The sequence below is a fragment of the Hyla sarda genome, chromosome 4 (assembly GCF_029499605.1).
Source record: "Hyla sarda isolate aHylSar1 chromosome 4, aHylSar1.hap1, whole genome shotgun sequence".
Taxonomy (NCBI): domain Eukaryota; kingdom Metazoa; phylum Chordata; class Amphibia; order Anura; family Hylidae; genus Hyla; species Hyla sarda.
In genome coordinates this window covers 356,405,643-356,426,814 of record NC_079192.1, presented here as the reverse complement: position 1 = coordinate 356,426,814, position 21,172 = coordinate 356,405,643, and the positions used below count along the sequence as shown (strand labels likewise).

Below are 21,172 nucleotides of genomic sequence, written 5' to 3'. Positions count from 1 at the left end.
AAAAAATTAAATTAAATAAATTTAAAATAAAATAAAGAGATCATTTTAAGCAAAGAAAAAAAAAAGTAGAAATAAGTATAAAAGCAATCAAAATAATGTGTAGTGAAAAAATATTGAATGTGAGGTATTTTATTCGAAAAAATTGGCACAAGGTTATTCCCCAAAAAAATTTGCTGAAAATTTTTTTACTATTTTTTAAAATTTTATTTATTTATTTATTTTTTATTCGTGACTGACTGACTGACTGGTGAACCCTCATTTCAACAATAATGATGGAAAAAGTGATTAATGTTGTACGGTGAGGTCCTAGCCGCCAATCTACTTGCCGTCCTAGAAGAAAAAAGATTAACATAATTAGAATCGTTAGTCACTAGGTAACTCTCTTACTCAAGGGGAAAAAAGACACGGATATTACGTAGACATTATACTTGGAGTCACTGTAAATTCTACATTCAGTCCCTTAGGTCGCAGGTACTGAAGGTCAAAAATCCATTTAAGTTCTCTTCTCTTGAGAACATCTACTCTATCACCCCAAGTCTTAATGGTGGAATATGATCTATTAACATAAATTTTAAATCTCTTTCGGCATGTTGTGCTTCCGTGAAATGTCTGGACACTGTGAGGTCCATGTGTTTATTCCTAATTGTGTAATTATGTTGGTTAAATCTCGTCTCGAAATCCCATGTGGTCTCCCCAACATATAGGAGACGACATGGGCAGATGAAGACGTAGACCACAAAGCTGGAAAAAACTGGTCAAATAATGTCAAAGGGTATATTCTACCGGTTTGAGGATGTGTAAATTTCGGGCCCTTTATCATGTAGCTGCAGTTGATGCATTGTCTACAAGGGAAAGAGCCCTTACTCACCACTGTCAAATACATTTGGGGGTCTGGTTTCAGTGATAGATCTGATTTAACGAGTTTATCCTTTAGGTTAGAGTTCCTGCGATAAGACATTAAAGGTTTCAAACCAAATTCAGTAATATTGGGAAAACTGGTTCTCAGTAAATCCCAATGTTTGTTGAGAATTTGTGAAATTTGGCCCGAGTGTTCTCCAAATGTGGAGACAAACGAAATCCGTGCATTACAAGTTCTAGTAATGGGTTTTCTAATCAAGTATCTCTGCACATCTTAAGGGTTTTCTCTTTACACTCTTCCAAAAGTTTTTTGGGGTACCCGCGTTTAGAAGAGATGGTTCAACCTCTTCTTCCAGGCCGATGATGCGTCTCGCTCTCAACATTTGACTGACTGGGAGAGATCACACCATCGGCCTAGTATGGCAGCTACTATAATGTAATACAGAATTGCAATCTGTTGGTTTCATAAACAGGCTCGTCACGAGTCTGTTGCCTATGATGGTCACGTTGGTGTCCAGAAAGTTCACCGTTGTATGTGAGGATGTCAGGGTGAATTGTATATTTACATCAACAGAGTTTAGAAACTGATGGAAAGAGACAAGTTCGGTTTTCGAGCCAGACCAGATAAAAAAAATCAATATAGCGCCACCACCCCAGCACATGGCTGGAGTGGTGGGACGCATATATCGATTTTTTTCCTCTAGCACCGCCATGTACATGTTGGCATACGTGGACACCACTTTTGTACCAATGGCGTTGCCAGAGGTTTGCAGAAAAAATTCATCATTAAAAGAAAAATTGTTATGTAGAATCAGTTGCAAAAGTGAAATAATGAATTCCACCTTGGCAGGGGAAAAATCTAAAGCGATGCAATCCCTTACAGCCTGTACACTTCCATCGTGAGGGATGGAGGTGTACAGGCTGAGAACATCCAAAGTAGCAATAATAGTGCCAGGGTGAATTGCAATAGAAGAAATTTTCTGGAGAAAATCAGATGTCACGTAAATATGATTTAGACTTTATTGCATATGGTCACAAAACTTGATCAGTAAATATCGATAAGTGACTTGTAGCCGACCCCGACCCGAAACAATCGGTTGGCCGTGGGGGTTTTTCAAATGACTTATGTATTTTGGGTAAAAGATATAGTAAAGGGATCACCAGAGGAGGTACATACAGATAGTCATGTAAAGCTTTATCAATCAGTTTCAATTGTAAATCATTATCTAAAATACTTTCTCTTTTGGCGATGACTTCTTTAGTAGGGTCATGTCGTAATTTTCAATAAGCAGAACCATACTCTAGTTGGCGATATGCCTCCTGTGTGTGTGTGTGTATGTATGTATACACACACACACACACACACACACACACACACACACAGATATAGATATATATATATATATATATTATATTACACATACACACATACACAACTTTTACAGTTAAAATATAGAGTTTGGGATATACTTGCCATATAAGACTACCCATCTAATGCCATATGGTACCTTACCATAGTTCCCCCATATCAGATTGGCAGTATAGTTCCCCCACATTAGGTTGGCAGTGGACCCCACAGACATACAGCCTTAAGCCATATACAGTGTGTGGCTGGAGGCTGTATGCCTGTGTACTGCCCCACTTCAGTGCTCCGACCACCGCTTCGGAGCACCGAAGATGACGTGCTGGTAACTTACCATGACCGCGCGTCCTCGCTGCTCCACTCTGCTGTTGCTATAGTTGCATGCACGTGACATCCCTGTGTGCCCTACCTCCTGGGGGCACCAGCGTTTTTAAAGTTAACATGGGGCCGCAGAAAGGTAACCGGGACATCCTTGTGTCCCGAAAAGATCTTTCGGGACACAGGGATGTCCCAAATGTGACTGGGTAACTTAATCTCTGCCAGGACACCTGGGGTATGGATAATCCATACCCCGGGCGTCCCATCAGACTGCGTATAAGACTACCCCCGACTTTTGAGAACATGTTACAGGGTTAAAAAGTTAACTTATATGCGGGAAAATACGGTATGTATGTGTGTTATGTATCAAGGGTTTGGAAATTTTATAAAAAAACTACTTGTCCACGGGACTAAAATGGAGCAAAATCTACTTGTCCCTCATGACGATCCACTTGTCCAGGCCAATTTGCGCCACCTATCTTCTTTCCCCCTCACTACGGCGGTATAGCTCCGCCGCCTTCCTCACCAGCTCAGCGCGCGAGCCGGGAGATCAAAGCTCCTCCTCTCCGACTCTCGCTCTGCAAATGGAGGTTCCTGGCCTGCCCTCCTTCCCCGTGGCCTGCGTGAGCAACGGATTCAGCTCCCACGGCAGCTGCCATCGAGCGCTTGCGATCCGGCCCGCTGTTGTCCCATTCCGTAGCGGTGGCTTGGCAGACACTTGTAGCACTGCTATGAGATGTCGCTCCTCAGGGACTTTCTGCTGCAGCTCATGGGCAGCACTTTGGCTATGTTCCCCTTCATTTGAATATGGACGGCTGAAGTCCATATTTTAATGTTGTTCTCTGTAAAATTTAATTAAAAAAATTAGATAAATGTACATATTTCTTGGTCACAGAGACCATTTTTTTGGGGTGTTTGATGCCCAACACTTGTATTATAGTTTCTTTTTTTTTTTTTTTTTTTTATTGTTGCTCACTTCATGGAGCACATGATATCCACCATGGCTGGTTGTTACCAGGGATTCTAGTCCCCTTGAAATCGGGGATTCATATTCTAACATTTTCTCATACAGTGGGCAAGTTATTTTGCGTTCCTGGCAGTCGCTCAGGTTTCTTTTAAGATTCCTCATCTGTCAGGTCTGCTAGCCATCCACCCTAGGGGAGTTCTTGGCAGGTCATGCTATGAGATTTCCTTCTCCATAGTGCGACAGATCCTCTCATCCAGCGCACGGTCCGAAGGGGAATATTCCTGCGGGCATGGATTAGCCCTGATATTTTTATGCCAGACAATAATCTCCCGTTTCTCATTTCATGGCTTCTTCGTCCACAGCTCACACTCGCTATCCCACTATTTTGCAGGATGCCCGATGGAGTGTCCCGTTGTCTACAAGGGACCCATACCAGTAGGCCAGACAGTGATCTACATGATTGCCTACACCGCCGGTCATGCATCAAACAGCTGATGCATCTTTGGCTGGTGACCCGATACCTCGTTACTGTAGGAGGTGTCTGACGAGGTGTCCCATTGTCTTCTATGGACCCATACTATTAAGCCAGACCGTAGTCTGCATGTTTTTTTTCCTACACCGCCTATCCTACATCAAACAGCTGATGTATCTGTAGCTGGAGTTCCGGTACCTCACTACTGTGTGATGTGCTGACGGGATGAATCTAAATCTACTATGGACCCATACCAGTAAGCCAGACACTGGTCTGCATGGTTGCTTACATCGCTTGTCCTACATCAGACGGCTATGGATCTATGACTGGCGTTCCGGTACGTCACTGCTGTGCGAGGTGCCGACAGGATGACTCGTTGTCTATGGACCCCTACCAGTAAGCCAGACAGTAGTCTGCATGGTTTTCCTACACTGCCTGTCCTACATCAAATGGCGGATGTACCCGCGGCTGGATTTTCGATACCTCACTCTTTGTGAGGCGTCCGACGGAGTGTCCCGTTGTCTACTAGGGACCCTTCCCAGTAAGCCAGACAGTGGTCTGCATGGTTGCTTACGCCGCCTGTCATACATCAAATGGCTGTCTCTGCGATTGGAGTTCCGGTACTTCACTGCTGTGCGAGGTGCCGATGAAATGACTTGTGTTTTTTCTATGGACCCATACCAGTAAGCCAGACAGTGGTCTGCAGGTTTCCTACTCCATCTGTCAAACATCACACGGCTGATGTATCTGTGACTGGTCTTCCGGAACCTCTCTACTGTGCGAGGTTCCCCTCGGAATAACTATATTCGCTGTGGCTCCATACCAGTAATCCACACAGTGGTCTGTATAGTTTACTACACTGTCACACATCTCAGCGGCTGGTGTTCCGATACCCCACTACTGTGCGCGGTATACGTAGAACTGACCAACGTAGAACTGACACTATATGAGATGTCAGGGCTGCATTTTACGGCTCCCCTGCTCCCTATTTTCCAGGGGGTGGGGTTTCTCAGCCTCCCTGCCTTCCACCTATGACATAGGTGCACAATTATCGCCTGTCGGATTGTTCCCCTTTTCGCCTGATGGTGTTCTTTTTCAGACAGACTGTCAATGTGGTTTTCTCCGCCATCGGTCTCTGCAAGTTTTCAGGGTTGCTTTCAGTCGAACAATCCTTTTCTGTTGGGTTCTACACCACCGGGTCGCCGTTGGTTAGGCCGCACTCCAGTACCCTGTTTTCGAGGGAGGTTGATTGAAGTGACCATGGTGCTCAGGAATCCTATTCCTGTTGACCAGACGGGTTTGCCGCATGGCTTACGATGTCGATTCAACCACCATACACTTTCACACCGTGGACGGTAGTTCAGGTTACCCACTACCATGATGTTGTTTCAAGTGGGCCTCCCAGGTTGCCCCTTGGGCCTTATACAAGGCATCACATACTGGCTTACAATTCAGGTCGCTCTCTGCTGCCCGCTACTCTGTCTACTCTCTTTGCTGTGTGTTTTCATATGCAGAATTCCGTGTGGCCATGGTCCCTTTGCCACATAGTCAGACTGTGTCTGCATGGTATTCTAATCCACCTTGTCACCTCTCTTCCAGGTGCAGTTCCGCAGAGTGTGTACCGATGGGTTCTTCGGACCCTTTTTACCGGTTGGTCACGTGGTGTCGGCTCTCTTTCCTGCTCCACATTCATCTCATGAGTCTGCGTCCGCAGCCTTGGTGTCTGACACCATTAGTAGATGGGAGGTAGGCCTTTTTTTGTACAGGTCCCGGAAATTTCTCAGCAACAGCAGCATCACTCTGTTCTCTTTACTTAGGTTGCACTGTTGGTCTGCTAAAGGCATACCTCCCTTCCTGCTGATCTTTTGGATGTCTGCGGCGGCTTTCATGTCCGCAGACTTAGTATCCCGAGGCTATTGTGGGGTACCAATGTCTGTGTTCCTACATATGCTATAGGACACCCTGTAAGTGAATAGTCCACCTTCCTTTTGTTCGGTGGGGTGTGCCTTGGGGCTTTCAGTGATTTTGTTTGAGGCGGTTGAGCACTTCTTTCTGACATGGGGCCTGCTGTAACGGCAGTCAGTTCATCTCCCTATGCCTCCAGGCGTGTTTCCCGGGGTTTCGGTCCGGGGTGGCTCAGGCACCTATCTGTCACTATCTGGAATAGCTCTCAACACATCTTGTGGTTTTTGCCAGCCCCAGTGTACAGGTTTCCGATCCCTCCTGGGACACAAGGTGACTACTCCAGACAGTGATGGGTTGTTGTTGGGACCGGGGGCCCCATCCTCCCAGTGCTTGTCCCGTGCTGTGGGGCAGTATTTCCCTGCTCCTCCTCTTTGCCACTGCCCCTTCCACAGGGGGTACAGGGATCAGTGTGCTTGGCAGGGGTCTGTCCTTGAGTTTTTTCCTCTCGACCACCCTTGTTTTCCCTCTCTGGAGGGTCCACTTTGAAACATTGTGGCGGCAGAAAAAAATTCAACAATCTCTCACTGTTTCCTGCTGTAAAGTTGGAATATCTGGCGGGACCCTTGTTTTTTGCTGAAAGCGTTCAACAGAGCCTTTTCCTGTCTAGGCTTGTGGGCTTACTGTCCACTATCTCAGCCTGGCTACCTCTCTGTTTTTTGATTGGCTACTGCGGCTCACACAGTTTGTACGAACTTCTCCAATATAGGAGAGAGACAATCTCCCTGGAAGCGGTGTGTTTTTCCTTCCCTTTTGTCTGTGTCAGTTGTACTGCACTGACACAGAAGTCTTCTGGAGTCATGCTGCCTGTGCGTAGACCCTGAAAATCCCAACATGGGTTTTCATTTTTCTCCCTCCGTTCCCATTCTGGCCAGATGTTTCTTTAGTGTGCTCCAGTCCGCTTGGACCACCGGCGTCTAGGACTGATCGGTCTCTTTGGCTTGGACTCTGTCCTAGGATGTGGTAGTGTACCTTCTTTTTTGGCGGCTCTTCTGGTTCCTTGGGCGTGGGTGATGGTTCAGGCCTTGGGCATGTGGAAGTGATCCGGCCAAGACTCCTCTGTGATCCCATTAGCTGAGGCGGTCTTTCTGTTCGGCACTTCTTCACGGAAGTTTGTCGGCCGGAGAATTTTTTGCGCATGTCGTTTTTTTCCTTACTCTTCAGGGGTTCGTCTTCCAGGTGACTCTACGTCTCCAGTTTCCTTGTCGGTCTCTCCCGTATCAGAGATGCCACCCTTTTTCAGGGTGTTTGCGCTCCCTTCTTCCTTCAGGGCCCAGGTCCTCCCGAGTTGGAGGGCATTAAAGTACTCCGCTTTACACCGGTTCGGCTAGTTTTCGCCTTCTGGGTGCTTGTGGCGGGCCCCTTGGACAGGGATTTTTTTTTTGTCGGCGGCTGTTCAGGTCTTTGTTCTCATGCACCAGACCTCTCCGGAGCAGATTTCAATTTTTCTTTTTTCTTTTTTTTTTCTTCTGTGGTTTCTTGTCTCTTTGTGACCCGGGTGTCTTGGGTCTCTACAGGGACGGCCTTTTCCTTTGGCGTCCTAGTCCATCTCCTTGGACTGGTTCTTCCAGGAGTCCAATTTCTGGGCCTAGTGTGTTTCCGTCCTGGGGGGCTCGTTCGCGGGCCTTGTGGACGCGTGAGTCCAGTGACTGTTCCTTTTCTCTGGTTGTTTTTCCCCACCCTAGGGGGCTGCTTTGGTACGTCCCATCAGTTAGGTGTCCCCCCAATGAAGAACGACCGAGAAAAGAGGATTTTTGTGCACTCACCGTAAAATCTTTCTCGTAGTCTTCATTGGGGGGACACCACACCCACCCATTTCTTCATCTTTTTTTCCGGACTATTTTTTTCCGGTTCTTGGGTTGTTTTTCCGGGATTCCTTTCTAGGGTCTTTCAGACATAGTTCCTTGTTGGCTTCTCCTACTGCTTTGTGACAAAACTGATTACCTCACTGACTGCAGGTGGGCGGGTATATCCTGCCAGGGAGGAGATGACTATTTTATTTATTTTTTTTTCCTAGTGTCAGCGCCTCCTAAAAAAAAAAGGTGTATATGTATATATATATATATATATATATATATATATATATATATATATATATATATATATATATATATATATATATATATATATATATATATATATATATATATATATAATATATGTATGTGTATGTATATGTATGTATATATTATGTGTATATATATGTGTGTGTATGTATGTGTCTCTCTCTCTCTCTCTCTCTCTCTCTCTCTCTCTCTCTCTCTCTCTCTCTCTCTCTCTCTCTCTCTCTCTCTCTCTCTCTCTCTCTCTCTCTCTCTCTCTCTCTCTCTCTCTCTCTCTCTCTCTCTCTCTCTCTCTCTCTCTCTCTCTCTCTCTCTCTCTCTCAACAAATCTCTTGAGATTAAAGAATACTTACCTATTAGGAGGGCAGTCTGCAGGTGAACCTCACCTGCTGGAGTCAAGGACAACATAAAACACAAGGAACAGGATGGTAGGGGAGTGTTTATAGTATTGCATAACCATGGTAGCTCCACTAATGAATTGTTTTTAGTATTCTAGGTGAGTGGTCCTAAGAAGGGGTCAGTGGGTGATATCACATCTGTGCAGCCTTGGGACAACGAGGAAATAAGTTGTTGTTTGTGGCTTGGTTGCAGAGGGCGAGTGGATGGAGGGGTTAGAATAGTTAATTGGTACAGGCTTCATAGGAAGAAAAAACATACACCTTTTGAATTGCATGTTGACTAATGCCAGAAGTCTGACCAATAAAACAGATGTACTGGAGCGGTTGATGTCTGAGGAAAATTATGACATATTGGATATAATAGAGACTTGGTTGGACGATAGCTGCGCCTGGGCGGTCAACATACAGGGTTATAGTCTGTTCAGGAAGGATTGGACAAAACGCAAAGGGGGAGGAGTTTGTCTTCATTTGAAATCGAGACTGAAGGCTGCACTTCGGGAGGATATATGCGAGGGAAACGATAATGTGGAGGCATTATGGGTAAAAATATTACCTTGGAGGTCCTTGCCTTAAGCCTGCAGCCTAAGTCCCTGAAATCCTTTCTAAGGGTGCTCCACCTACCTCTTACTTTGTCATTGGTGCCAATATGTACCATGACTGCTGGGTCCTCCCCAGCCGCACCCAGAAACCTGTCAACCTGATCAGCGATATGCCGAACCCAAGCGCCAGGAAGACAACCCAATGTTCGGCGATCCTGGTCTTTTTGACAGATCGCCCTGTCTGTCCCCCTAATAGTCTTCGACTACCAGTACTTGTCTGGCCTGCCCTGCACTCCTCCCTCCCTCCTTACTGGAGCAGACACCCCCCTGGCGGTGAGAAGTAGAGCCCTGCTGCCGTACTGCTAGCTCCGAAATGGCATCCCCCTCATCTGCCAACCGGGCAAAGTTGTAGGGACGTGCCAGATCAGGACTAGCCTCCCTGACCCTTCCCTCTACCTCCAATTTTTTTTTATTTTTTATTTTTTTAACTGTAACCCAGCTAGCTGCCTGACTGTCCTGCACCTCCGTCCCACTATTCTCCCCTACCTCTACCCCAGAGAGTACTTACTCAGTGAGCAGGAGTCTCCTCTCAAAGTTGTCAATGCATCTGTGTTGCCAGTTGCTCCTCTAGATCCAGGATCTGGGCTTCCAAATGAACAACTCGCGCACACCTCACACAACGATATGCACCCTCAAACTGCTGCTCAAGGATTGCATATATTGTGCAAGATGCACACTGGACTGCCTTTTCCACCCCAACCTGGAGGCCATACTAGATTTGGGGATTGCAAAAATTAACAGTAAAAAAAAAAAAAATCTAATTTCAATTAAACTCCCTTAATTTTGAGTCCCTCTCACTTTTATATTTACTCACTTCTATACTTCACACTCCTGTATACCGACACACAATCACTAGCTCAGACAATCGCTTAGTATACTTTTTTTTTTTAAGTTACCAGACACACTTGAGAAATCTTGAAGAGTGTTGTGTGAGGTGATTCCTGGCATTAACCCTTTAGATGCCACGATCAAAGTTGATTGCATAGTCTAAAAGTCCTGAAATTAACTGCCCGTTGCAGGGATGCTTTTCAGGATCACAGCCGTGAAATGGTGGTGTCCTAATCAGCTGAGTACGTCCGTAGGTCCTTTATCGTGCTTGGTTTATTCCATTCTTCGCTTATTTTCTACTGCTTGTCATGGCTGGCTGCAGTATAGAAGTGTCAGTAACACTGATAAATGCTGTGCGATGGCATAATATTGATCAGTGTATGCAAAGTTTTACCCTAAATAATGAGTGGTAACACCTAATTGATGTTAATATCACAAATTCTACCATGCCTGGATGTCTGCTGGTAAATCTATAAAATATGGAGAGAACAACTTTTATAAATGTCACATGCTGTATGTAAAGAAGGCTCAAGTAGTCAGTTGGGCATGATGCCCCGGGCTGTAATCACGCTCATTCACGCTCAAATAATGCCTATCTAGGTATGATTGAGCAGCTCAGTCAGGGTCTGATGTCATCGTTCACAGCTAGGCTGTCAATCGTGTCTAGATAGGCGTGATTAGAGCCTGAATGGGTGTCCTTACAGCCCAGGGAGCCGCATGTCTGGTGACTACTTAACTCTCATTTACATACTGCGTGTGACAGTTATAAAAGTTGTTTTCACCACATTTATATATGTACCAGCAGACATCCAGGCATGGTAGGACACATGATATTAACCTCTATTATGTGTTGCCTCTCGTTGTATAGGGTAAAACTAATTGACTGGTTCCCTTTAATAGTCCTCCTATGGGGGCAAGTCATCAGACATGATGGGGGCCATCATGTCGGCGATTTGCGCAATTCCGAGTCATACAGGTCTATGGTGACCTGGAAAATAAGGGGATCGGGGTTGTCCAAGACACCCACAATCCTCCTGAATGCATAGGAGCGAGGTGGCAGGGGTTCCACCCCTCATATCCCTGCTTTTGGTCATATAGAAGTGATGACCAATAGCAGATCGGGGGGGGGGGGGGGGGGGGTGGTTTAACGTTTGGTTTCCCCATTCTGCCCACCCACAATAGGCGGGGCAGAACGGGGAAACAGACGGGGGCTAGCGCCGAAGGTCCACTTACCCATCGGTCGGAGGCTGCGGGCGATGAGCGACGATGGAGATCTGCGTGAGAGGAACTGGTCCCTGAAAAGCAAACATCCATCTATGAAAATATATCTAGCCCTATCATGTATAACGTTTCTTTGATGACCAGGTCAATACTGCGATATATTAAAAGTAAAACCCCGGAGGAGTAGTAAGAAAAATAAGAGCAAAGAACAGTGGAGGCAGAAGGCTTCTCAACAGTGTGTTTTGTGTTTAGTCGGGTGAGTTGTAGAAGACAGACAATTGCTGGGAGGTCACGGGAAATATCAAATATGGCACACATTTTTACCTTTTCACGCACTCCTCTCACGTTCAAAGTCATGATTTTCACCTAATCTAACAATCTATTCAAGAGAAGAAGAAAAAAACACAACCCCTCTCTGCTACTGAACACTGTTAACTCCCCACTCCCCCATTCTGTCTCATCCAGATAAAACAAAAGGACTCTTGCCTAACAGTCCTGAGCTCCCAGTCCCCGCTCTCCCAACCCCCTCTCAAAATACTTTCCTGCTCCTGCTTTGCTTTAAGTGTCGTTATAAACAACTCTACGTTTAGAAGGGAACAAGAATTATTTAATCCCTACGACCCCCAATCTCCTCTTAACCTCCCTGAATGATGCTCTCTGTCTCTGGGTATCCTGAGTAAAGTCTGGGATGAGTGCCACCTTTACTCCATTTAAGATGTAGTTCTAACACTTGCGCGCCTGCCTCACAATGGCGTCCCCGTCACTTGTAGATAACCAGAATTGTTGTTGTAGGGGACCCAGGTGGTTTGGCACACAAATTGCATGTTCTGTAACAGAGCTTACCAATATTATGAATCCACCTCCTCTATTATCCACTTTTGTACAAAACCTAAAATGTCATCCTCCTCTGAGCCTTCTGGGAAACCAGTCAAAGATTGCATCTTCTTGATCTATTCTCTTAAGTCCATGGCTTTAGCTCTAACCCATTTATTTTCTTTCATAACCAACTTGTTTTGTCACAAGTTTATTTTATACTCCATCTGGGGCAGAACCTTTTCCATACTTGTCACCATATCCCTTATCTTACTTAGTTTATCTTTGATCAATATTACATTAGTAGACCTAGTCCCCATTTGAGTAGTTAGGTCTCAAAGTGCCAAATTTGATTTCTAGACCTCTAATTGGAGTGTCCAAACACTTGATGAGAGAGTGCCTCCTTTCTGGGGCTCTGGAGGCACGCAGCTGTAGCAGGCACCATGGTAAGAGTTTATTTTTTATAAAATCGCATAAAGGGCGCAAACGTGTTACTCTTAGAAGGGGCAGACAGTGCCGGTGCAGTGCCGTAGATTGTGATTTGCCATAGATTGTGATTTGCCATAGATTGTGATGAAGTGACTCAGCAGTTTTCCCTGCTCGAGCGCTCCGCCTCCATTACATTCTATAGGCTGACACTCGCACACAACCCCCCAACTATTGGTTACTGGGGGGGGGCGGTGTGTGCGAGTGTCACGTGACATATTTAAACATCAGGCATTGCAGCTCACGGCAGTCTCACTTGGGCTGTCACAGGGAGAGGATCTCTACCTGTGATAGCCCGAAGCTGCACTGAGCTCTCATGGCCTCTGTGGCGCGTTTCCGAGAGCGGAATGGAGCCACAGAAGTCAATCCATTTACTGTGTCCTCCCTGCTGCGCCTGTCAGCTTGTGTGCCCCTCGCACAAGCTGATAGTCAGTGTCACCCGCCAGCGCGATCACTATTCACCGCTAACGGGACCCCTATGCCCTCTAGCAGTGTTATGTGTCCCCGCCTGCGCAATGTTCACTGCTAACGGGACCCCTGTGCCCGCTAGCAGTGTTGTGTCCCCGCCTGCGTGAGCCATCCACCCCGCCCGCGGCTCTGTTCCCCGCTCCCTGTTGGCTCAGGGAACGGGAAACTGATTTAAAGGGCTTCGGGCGCAGCGAGTACTGCGCATGCCTAGGTAGGTAGCATAGATTTACTTTTAGTGTAGCGTAGCTTAGGATTAGTTTGAAAGAGACTACAACTCCCGGCATGCTGGGAGTTGTAGTGTAGGGAAGGGCCCACAACTCCCAGCATGCCCAGACAGCTGAAGGCTGCGCGGTGATGCTGGGAGTTGTATTGCAGTGAAAGGACCACAACTCCCAGCATGCCTAGACAGCTAAAGGCTGCCCAGGCATGCTGGGAGTTGTAGTTTTACACAGGTATAAAGTAGTGTTAGCACGCTTTAAGTTTAGTTAGTGTAGCGTAGTGTTAGCTCAATTTTAGCGTAGCTTTAGTTTAGTGTTAGCGCAGTTTTAGTGTATTTAGCGTAGTGTAGTGTTTAACATAGTGTAGTGTTAGAGCAGTTTTAGCGTAGTGTAGTGTTAGAGCAGTTTTAGCGTAGTGTAGTGTTAGCGTAGTTTTAGCGTAGCTTAGTGTTAGCGCAGTTTTAGCACAGTTTTAGTGCATTTAGTGTAGTGTTAGCGCAGTTTTAATGTATTTAGTGTAGCGTTACCACAGTTTTAGCATATTTAGCGTAGTCTGAGGGTGGGTTCACACTACGTTTTCTGCCATACGGGAGCGCATACGGCAGGGGGGAGCTAAAACCTCGCGCTCCCGTATGCCTTCATAATGCGCTCCCGTGTGTCATTCATTTCAATGAGCCGGCCGGAGTGAAACGTTCGGTCGGCTCATTTTTGCGCCGTATGCGCTTTTACGACCGTACCTCAAACCGTGGTTGACCAGTTTTAGGACCGGGGGAAAAACGCATACGGCGCAAAAATTAGCCGACCGGACCAAACGTTTCACTCCGGCCGTCTCATTGAAATGAATGACACACGAGAGAGCATACGAAGGCATACGGGAGCGCGAGGTTTTAGCTCCCCCCTGCCGTATGCTCTCCCGTATGGGAGAAAACTTAGTGTGAACCCAGCCTAAGAGTAGTTATCGCAGCGTAGTGTTAGTCCAGTTCTAGCATAGTTGGCGTAGTTGTACACGGGTGTAGTGTAGCCAACTTAGTTTTATAGGCAGATAAAGCGTAGTTTAGATAGTTTAGCGTGGGGTGTAGCTTAGCTTAGTAATAAAGTAAAGTGGCTACAACTCGTAGCATGCCCAGACAGCCAAAGGCCGTCCGGGCAGGATGGAAGTTGTAGTTTTGCAAAAGTAGCAGAGGCAGTTGCGCTCTGCTACGTTAATGAAGTATACAGCCATCTGTATAGATGGCTGTATACGGTGATCACAAGGCCACTTGCCCACCTCTGTTCCTGCTCCATCACTGGACGTGTAGCAACGCAGGAAGATGACGGAGCTGGAACTGGGGTGGTAAGTTAGGCTCTCCAGGTACTAATCCATTTTTTTTTCCTCATTTCAGATACGTAAATGCGGAGGGCTACATCGGAATGGGTGGACTACGACGATGACCTGCATTTTTTCTTTTCTTTTAATAAAATGGTTAACGAGGGCTGTGGGGGAGTGTTTTTCCTAATAAAAATGTTTTAACTTGTGTGTGCTTTTTTAAAATTACTTTACAGGCTTAGTAGTGGAAGCCGTCTTGTAGACTGAGTCCATTACTAAGTCGGGGCTTAGCGTTAGCCCCAAAAACAGCTAGCGCTAACCCCCAATTATTACCCCGGTACCCACCGCCACAGGGGTACCGGGAAGAGCAGATACCAACAGGCCCAGAGCTCCAAATATGGTGCTCTTGGGCCTAGGCGGTAAAAGGCTGGCGTTATTTAGGCTTGGGAGGGCCAGTAACGATGGTCCTCGCACACCCTGGTAACGTCAGGCTGTTGCTGTTTGGTTGGTATTTGGCTGAAAATTAAAAGACTGGGAACCACACACGTTTAAAAAAAAAAAAAAAAGGGGGGGGGGGGGGGGGTTCCCCGTCTTTTCATTTTCAGCCAAATACCAACCAAACAGCAACAGCCTGACGTTACCAGGGTGGGCAAGGACCATCGTTACTGGCCCTCCCCAGCCTAAATAACGCCAGCCTGTAACCGCCTAGGCCCAAGAGCACCACATTTGGCGCTCTGGGCCTGTTGGTATCTGCTCTTCCCGGTACCTCTGTGGCGGTGGGTACCGGGGTAATTGGGGGTTAGTGCTAGCTGTTTTTGGGGCTAACGCTAAGCCCCGACTTAGTAATGGACTCAGTCTACAAGACGGCTTCCACTACTAAGCCTGTAAAGTAATTTAAAATAAGCACACACAAGTTAAAACATTTTTATTAGGAAAAACACTCCCCCACAGCCCTCGTTAACCATTTTATTAAAAGAAAAGAAAAAATGCAGGTCATCGTCGTAGGCCACCGATTCCGATGTAGTCCTCCGCATTCACGTATCTGAAATGAGAAGAAAAACACCCAAAAAATGGATTAGTACCTGGAGAGCTTAACTTACCACCCCCATTCCAGCTCAGTCATCTTTCTGCGTTGCTACACGTCCAGTGACGGAGCAGGAACGGAGGTGGGTAAGTGGCCTTGTGATCACTGTATACAGCCATCTATACAGATGGCTGTATACTGCATTAAAGTAGCAGAGCGCAACTGCCTCTGCTACTTTTGCAAAACTACAACTTCATTCCTGCCCGGACGGCCTTTGGCTGTCTGGGCATGCTTGGAGTTGTAGCCACTTTACTTTATTACTAAGCTAAGCTACACCCCATGCTAAACTATCTAAACTACGCTTTATCTGCCTGTAAAACTAAGTTGGCTACACTACACCCGTGTACAACTAGGCCAACTATGCTACAACTGGACTAACAATACGCTGAGCTCACTACTCTAAGACTACGCTAACAATACGCTACGCTAAATATGCTAAAACTGTGCTAACACTACACTAAATGCACTAAAACTAAGCTACGCTAAATACACTAAAACTGCGCAAACACTAAGCTATGCTAAAACTGCGCTAACACTACACTACGCTAAATACACTAAAACTACGCTAACACTGCATTACACTAAAAGTGCGCTAACACTACACTACGCTAAATGTACGCTACGCTAAAAATGTAAAACTGCGCTAACACTAAACTAAAGCTACGCTAAAATTGAGCTAACACTACGCTACACTAACTAAACTTAAATCGCGCTAACACTACTTTATACCTGTGTAAAACTACAACTCCCAGCATGCCTGGGCAGCCTTTAGCTGTCTAGGCATGCTGGGAGTTGTGGTCCTTAAACTGCACTACAACTCCCAGCATCACCGCGCAGCCTTCAGCTGTCTGGGCATGCTGGGAGTTGTTGTGCCTTAATTGCACTACAAATCCCAGCATGCCCGGGCAGCCTTCAGCTGTCTGGGCATGCTGGGAGTTGTGGGCCCTTCACTGCACTAGAACTCCCAGCATGCCTGGGCATGCTGGGAGTTGTAGTCTCTTTCAAACTAATCCTAAACTACGCTATACTCGCTGCGCCAGAAGCCCTTTAAATCTGTTTCCCGTTCCCTGAGCTAACAGGGAGCGGGAGACACACAACACTGCTAGCGGGCACAGGGGTCCTGTTAGCGGTGAATAGTGATCGCGCTGGCGGGTGACACTGACTGTCAGCTTGTGCGAGGGGCCACAGAGGCCATGAGAGCTCCGTGCAGCTTCGGGCTGTCACAGGGAGAGATCCTCTCCCTGGGATAGCCCAAGTGAGACTGCCGTGAGCTGCGATGCCTGATTATTAAATATGTCACGTGACACTCGCAACCCCCCCTCCCCCAGCCCCCGAAGTAACCAATGGTTGGGGGGTGGTGTGCGAGTGTCAGCCTATAGAATGTAATGGAGGCGGAGCGCTCGAGCAGGGAAAACTGCTGAGTCACTCCATCACAATCTATGACACTGCACTGGAAAGGGTTACATGTGCCCCATTTGGCGTAAAACCATGGTCATACACGGGGGATTTATTTTTGATTTTACAGTTTTTGTGATGTAAATTTTTTTGTAAATTTGTCTGCCTTAATTACTGTTAGACTTTTCTTTGCAACTTTTGCTTTAGACGCGTTCTCAAAAATAGTGTAGCCATGCCATAGTCTCGTTAAGTTTTTTTTTTCCTGAATTTATTATGTGCGATTGTTGCATAGTTTGTCGCAGAACTGCTGCAGCCCTGACTTGGCTGACAAAACAGGCTGAGATCAACACTCATGCCCTGCACCATTGATTAGGAGTAAAAAATTGCACTGTTAAAGTGTAATCTGGACTAGAAGAGTAAGGCAGAAAGTAGATATGTAATAGCACTGCAATTAAAGGAAATCTTTTACCAGTGTCAACTGCACTAACCGGTCAGTACCGACAGGTAGTGCAGGTGACACTGATGACAACGGTACTTACCTTGTCCCGTTTCGTGATGGGGATCTCTGATAATCTTGTCCATTAAGCTTCAGCTCTGGCCCGGCTTCGGGCATGGGCAGAGCTTAGTGACTTCACCGCTGCTGTTCTCTAGCAGCAGGACCGAGCAGGGAGCAGCAGCGGTGACGTCACTAAGCTCCACCCCATGCCCCAAGCCGCTGCTGCTCTCTAATGGGTCTCGTAGCAGTGGTGACGTCACTAAGCTCCATCCGCGCCCCACCTAGGTGCCTGGAGCTGAAGCTAACTGACAAGATTACTGGAGATACCCGCCACGGAACGGGACAGAGTAAGTACCATTGTCATGAGTGTCACCTGCATTATCTGTAATTACTGATATTTTAGTGCAGGAGACACTGGTGACAGATTTCCTTTAGAACTTTGGCCACTAGAGGGGGTTCAATTCAGGAGAACACCCTCAGCAATTGTACACATACCCTATCTAGCCACGGGAGGACAGTGCCTGCTTATGCAAGGAAGTGTTTGTTTTTTATTTTAAGTGGGGGAAAAGTCCACGCTAATTCCACATGGTCCCTGTGGAATAAGCTTAACCAAAATGAAAAAAAAAAAAAACAGGAGACCCTGGAATCCCAAATAAAGACAGGTCCCACTGCCACAGTAAAGCATACCTGGTCCAAAAAGGAGAGGGGGAATTAACTCTTAGCTGCCCAAGCCCCCTACTTGACTCCAGGAAAGTGATGGAACCGGACTCGGGGCACATACTCCAGGCGATGGCCGTTGGCTATAAGGGGACAATGGCACAAGCTATTATGCACTGTACTCCTTTGTCGCATGTGGGAAGTCAGAGAGGCTGTCATCTGTTTCCCTAACCTACAAAGAAATAAAAATAAAAACCTGACTTAACATAGTTCATTAATAAAATAAATAAATAGAAAATAACAGATCTGAAGAGCTTCAGACCTGTGTCTGCCTCCAGCTGATACTAAGCTACAACTGGTTGGATCATTGCCAGTGGGTGGGTATATCCTGACAAGGAGGAGACAACTTTTTTTTGTTGCCTAGAGTCAGCCTTAGAGTGGCAGAGCATATACCCATAGTCTGTGTCCCCTAATGAAGTGACTGAGAAATGTAATCAACTGTAATTCTAATTGTGTCGTATATTTGGTTTCCTGAGTTAGTTGCCAGACTTTAAAGGGATCAGGAAATCAGCGGGGCTGACTGGGATGGACACAACTCAGGTGTGATGGCTTGAAGCAGAACAATTTATTAACAAAGATGCAACAAGTTTCTCTGCGCAAGCGCAGCTTCCTCAGACAGAGCAGGAACGGGCATTTCCAATGGTTTTATACCAGAGAGTTAACCCTTCATATGTCCACAGTAATACCCTTATATAGAAAATAATATAAAAATAGTACATATATACACATCTATTATAATGGGACTATCTGTTAATTATAGCAATTATAGTATTTTTATCTCGCAAAAACAGAAATAGAAAGAATATCGCAAGTGGAATAGTTGCAGCGAAAAAACGCTGGCCCATATACACACTGCAATATTTTCACTTCCTCTTTATCTATTTGTTACTGTTCTGCAACATAAAATTTAAAACAATTTACAAACTATAGTTTCCCATACATATTATATCCTATAAAATTATGTAAAATACAGACATAAAAATATATATGGTAAAACACAACAACAGCAAGTAGAGAAAATTTATAAAATGCTACGCATATTTAGAAGTAAATATATTACTGAGTATTTTCTATTGTTTCATTGAGACCATAAGGTACTAAGGTAAAATGTTTATGAATCCAAAAGGATTCTCTATTTAGTACTCGCTGGTACCTATTGTGAGAGTCACTAGGAATAGACTCCAGTATTTTTAAACTCAAAGAATCCAATGAACCCTGATGTGCAGTAGTAAAGTGTCTCCACACACTGTGGAACATGAAACCATGGCTGGTTTACCACCTATGTTTATTAATACTGGACCGCACTGCTTGAACAGTACGGCCCACGTATTGTAAGTTACATTCACAAGACAGTAAGTAGCTTGCATATTTAGTTTTGTATGTGAGATTACCCTTGATCTTAAAGGAGAAGTCCCATGTAGAAAAAGTATTGTTTTAAATGCAGAAGCAAAAGTTATATGACTTTGTAAATCACTGACTTTACCCATCTTGTAAGTAAAACCTGTTTTTCTAGCTTCTTTGTTCAGAGAGGAAGTTCAGCAGCTCCCTGTTCTGATGACTTGCGACCCCCCCCCATTGAGCTGCATTATGCTGGGGGCCGTGATGTCACAATTTCCCATAGTTCTGCAGCTTAGCCAGCTCTGTGCACGGCAAGGGAACCTCTCATGTGCAGCTTCAGCCAATCATAGAAGCCCCAGTGAGCTGAGCAAGCGTCTTCATCTCCTCGGCATGGAAGCATCTGACAGCCAGCTCAGTGTTTATAAGAGCAAGAACGATGTCCCAATGTCCCGAGAAGAAGCAGAGGGGGAGGGGGAGATCCCTGCTTTCCCCTGCACTGATCACAATCTGACAGCAGGTCAGTCTGAAAGAACGATGTCCTGAGAATAGAAGCAGGGGGAAGGGAAACACTGAGCCTGCTGTTCGGAAAGTGATCAGTGTCTAGGTCAGTGTATCCCAACCAGGGTGCCTTCAGCTGTTGCAAAACTAAAACTCCCAGGCATGCTGGGAGTTGTAGTTTCACAACAGCTGGAGGCACCCTGGTTAGGAAGCACTGGTGTAGGCTGGGCTACTTCTATGATGAACTGAAAGGCATTATGGGAGACAGGAAGTCAGGGACCTCCATGGACCAGGAAGTACCGATCTTTCAGAGGGGATTGCAGGAGAAGGGAGAGGGTGAGATACATGAGGAGCAGATTGTCAGAATGGTGAGCTGATGCACTTTCACATGATATTAAAAAAAATTGTGACTTGGTCCATGATACTTCTTCTTTAAATACTTTTTGTCTCAATAGAAACAGTCAGATATTTTATTTTCTAATAAGCACACAACTCAAGCAGCGGCTTTTACGGAGCACAACCAGACTCAGTCTGCACAATGTTGTGCGGTATTTTCTCGAGTCTACCTGGGGCAATTGGATCATGAAGATTTTTAGAGCGTCTAAAGTAAGACTGGGGGTTTTGGGTACCAGCTCCTTCAAAACAGGATCACTAAGAATAATGGGCAAATTTTTGTTTACCATTTTTTTGAAATTTGATGCCTCACTATTATAGTTGGTTATAAAATTGAATCTAAAATTATGTTCAGATGTATTTAGCAAATTAGTTTTTTGACTTTTTGTAACTACCAGATCTGATTGTGTTTTTTTTTATTTAATTTAATTTTTTTTAACTTTTTTACAAGCATTAGATAGGATACCCCAAACGTATCCTTTCTCCAAGAAGCGGCCCCTTAGGACAGCAGCCTGCGCATCAAAATCACTAACCAGAGTGCATTTTTTCCGGATGCGCAGGTACTGGCCATAGGGGATGCTGCTTAACCAGCTGAGATAATGTGCACTATTATAGGAAGCTGTTGACATCAACCTTTTAAAAAAAGGTTTTTGTCATTAATTGTGACATATTAGACTTAAAAATGACTAAATCCAGAAATTGGATAGAATTTAGAAATATGCAATCTTACTGTCTTGTGAATGTAATTTACAATACGTGGGCCGTACTGTTCAAGCAGTGCAGTCCCGTATTAACCACTTAAGGACCCAGGGCGTAGCTGTATATCTTTCGGCAGGCATCCCGTGCAAATCCCCCCCCCCCCCCATTTCGGGATAAGATTGAGGTGGCAGGGGTGTCTTGCCTCCTATCCC

The 21,172-nt window shown here is 45.6% G+C and overlaps 1 protein-coding gene and 1 long non-coding RNA gene across 2 annotated transcripts in view; one reads left to right on the top strand and one right to left on the bottom strand.

Annotated features, from left to right (window-relative positions):
• DDX46 (DEAD-box helicase 46) overlaps nt 1–21,172 on the top strand; it is a gene marked incomplete in the record, with an annotated part of 414,922 nt that overhangs the window by 75,957 nt on the left and 317,793 nt on the right.
• Nucleotides 225–19,932, bottom strand: LOC130267220 (uncharacterized). Its single transcript, XR_008843102.1, has 4 exons — nt 19,511–19,932; nt 18,003–18,204; nt 11,062–11,123; nt 225–330 (listed from the first exon to the last, which is right to left on the bottom strand). It is a non-coding gene; the product is annotated as an uncharacterized LOC130267220 (long non-coding RNA).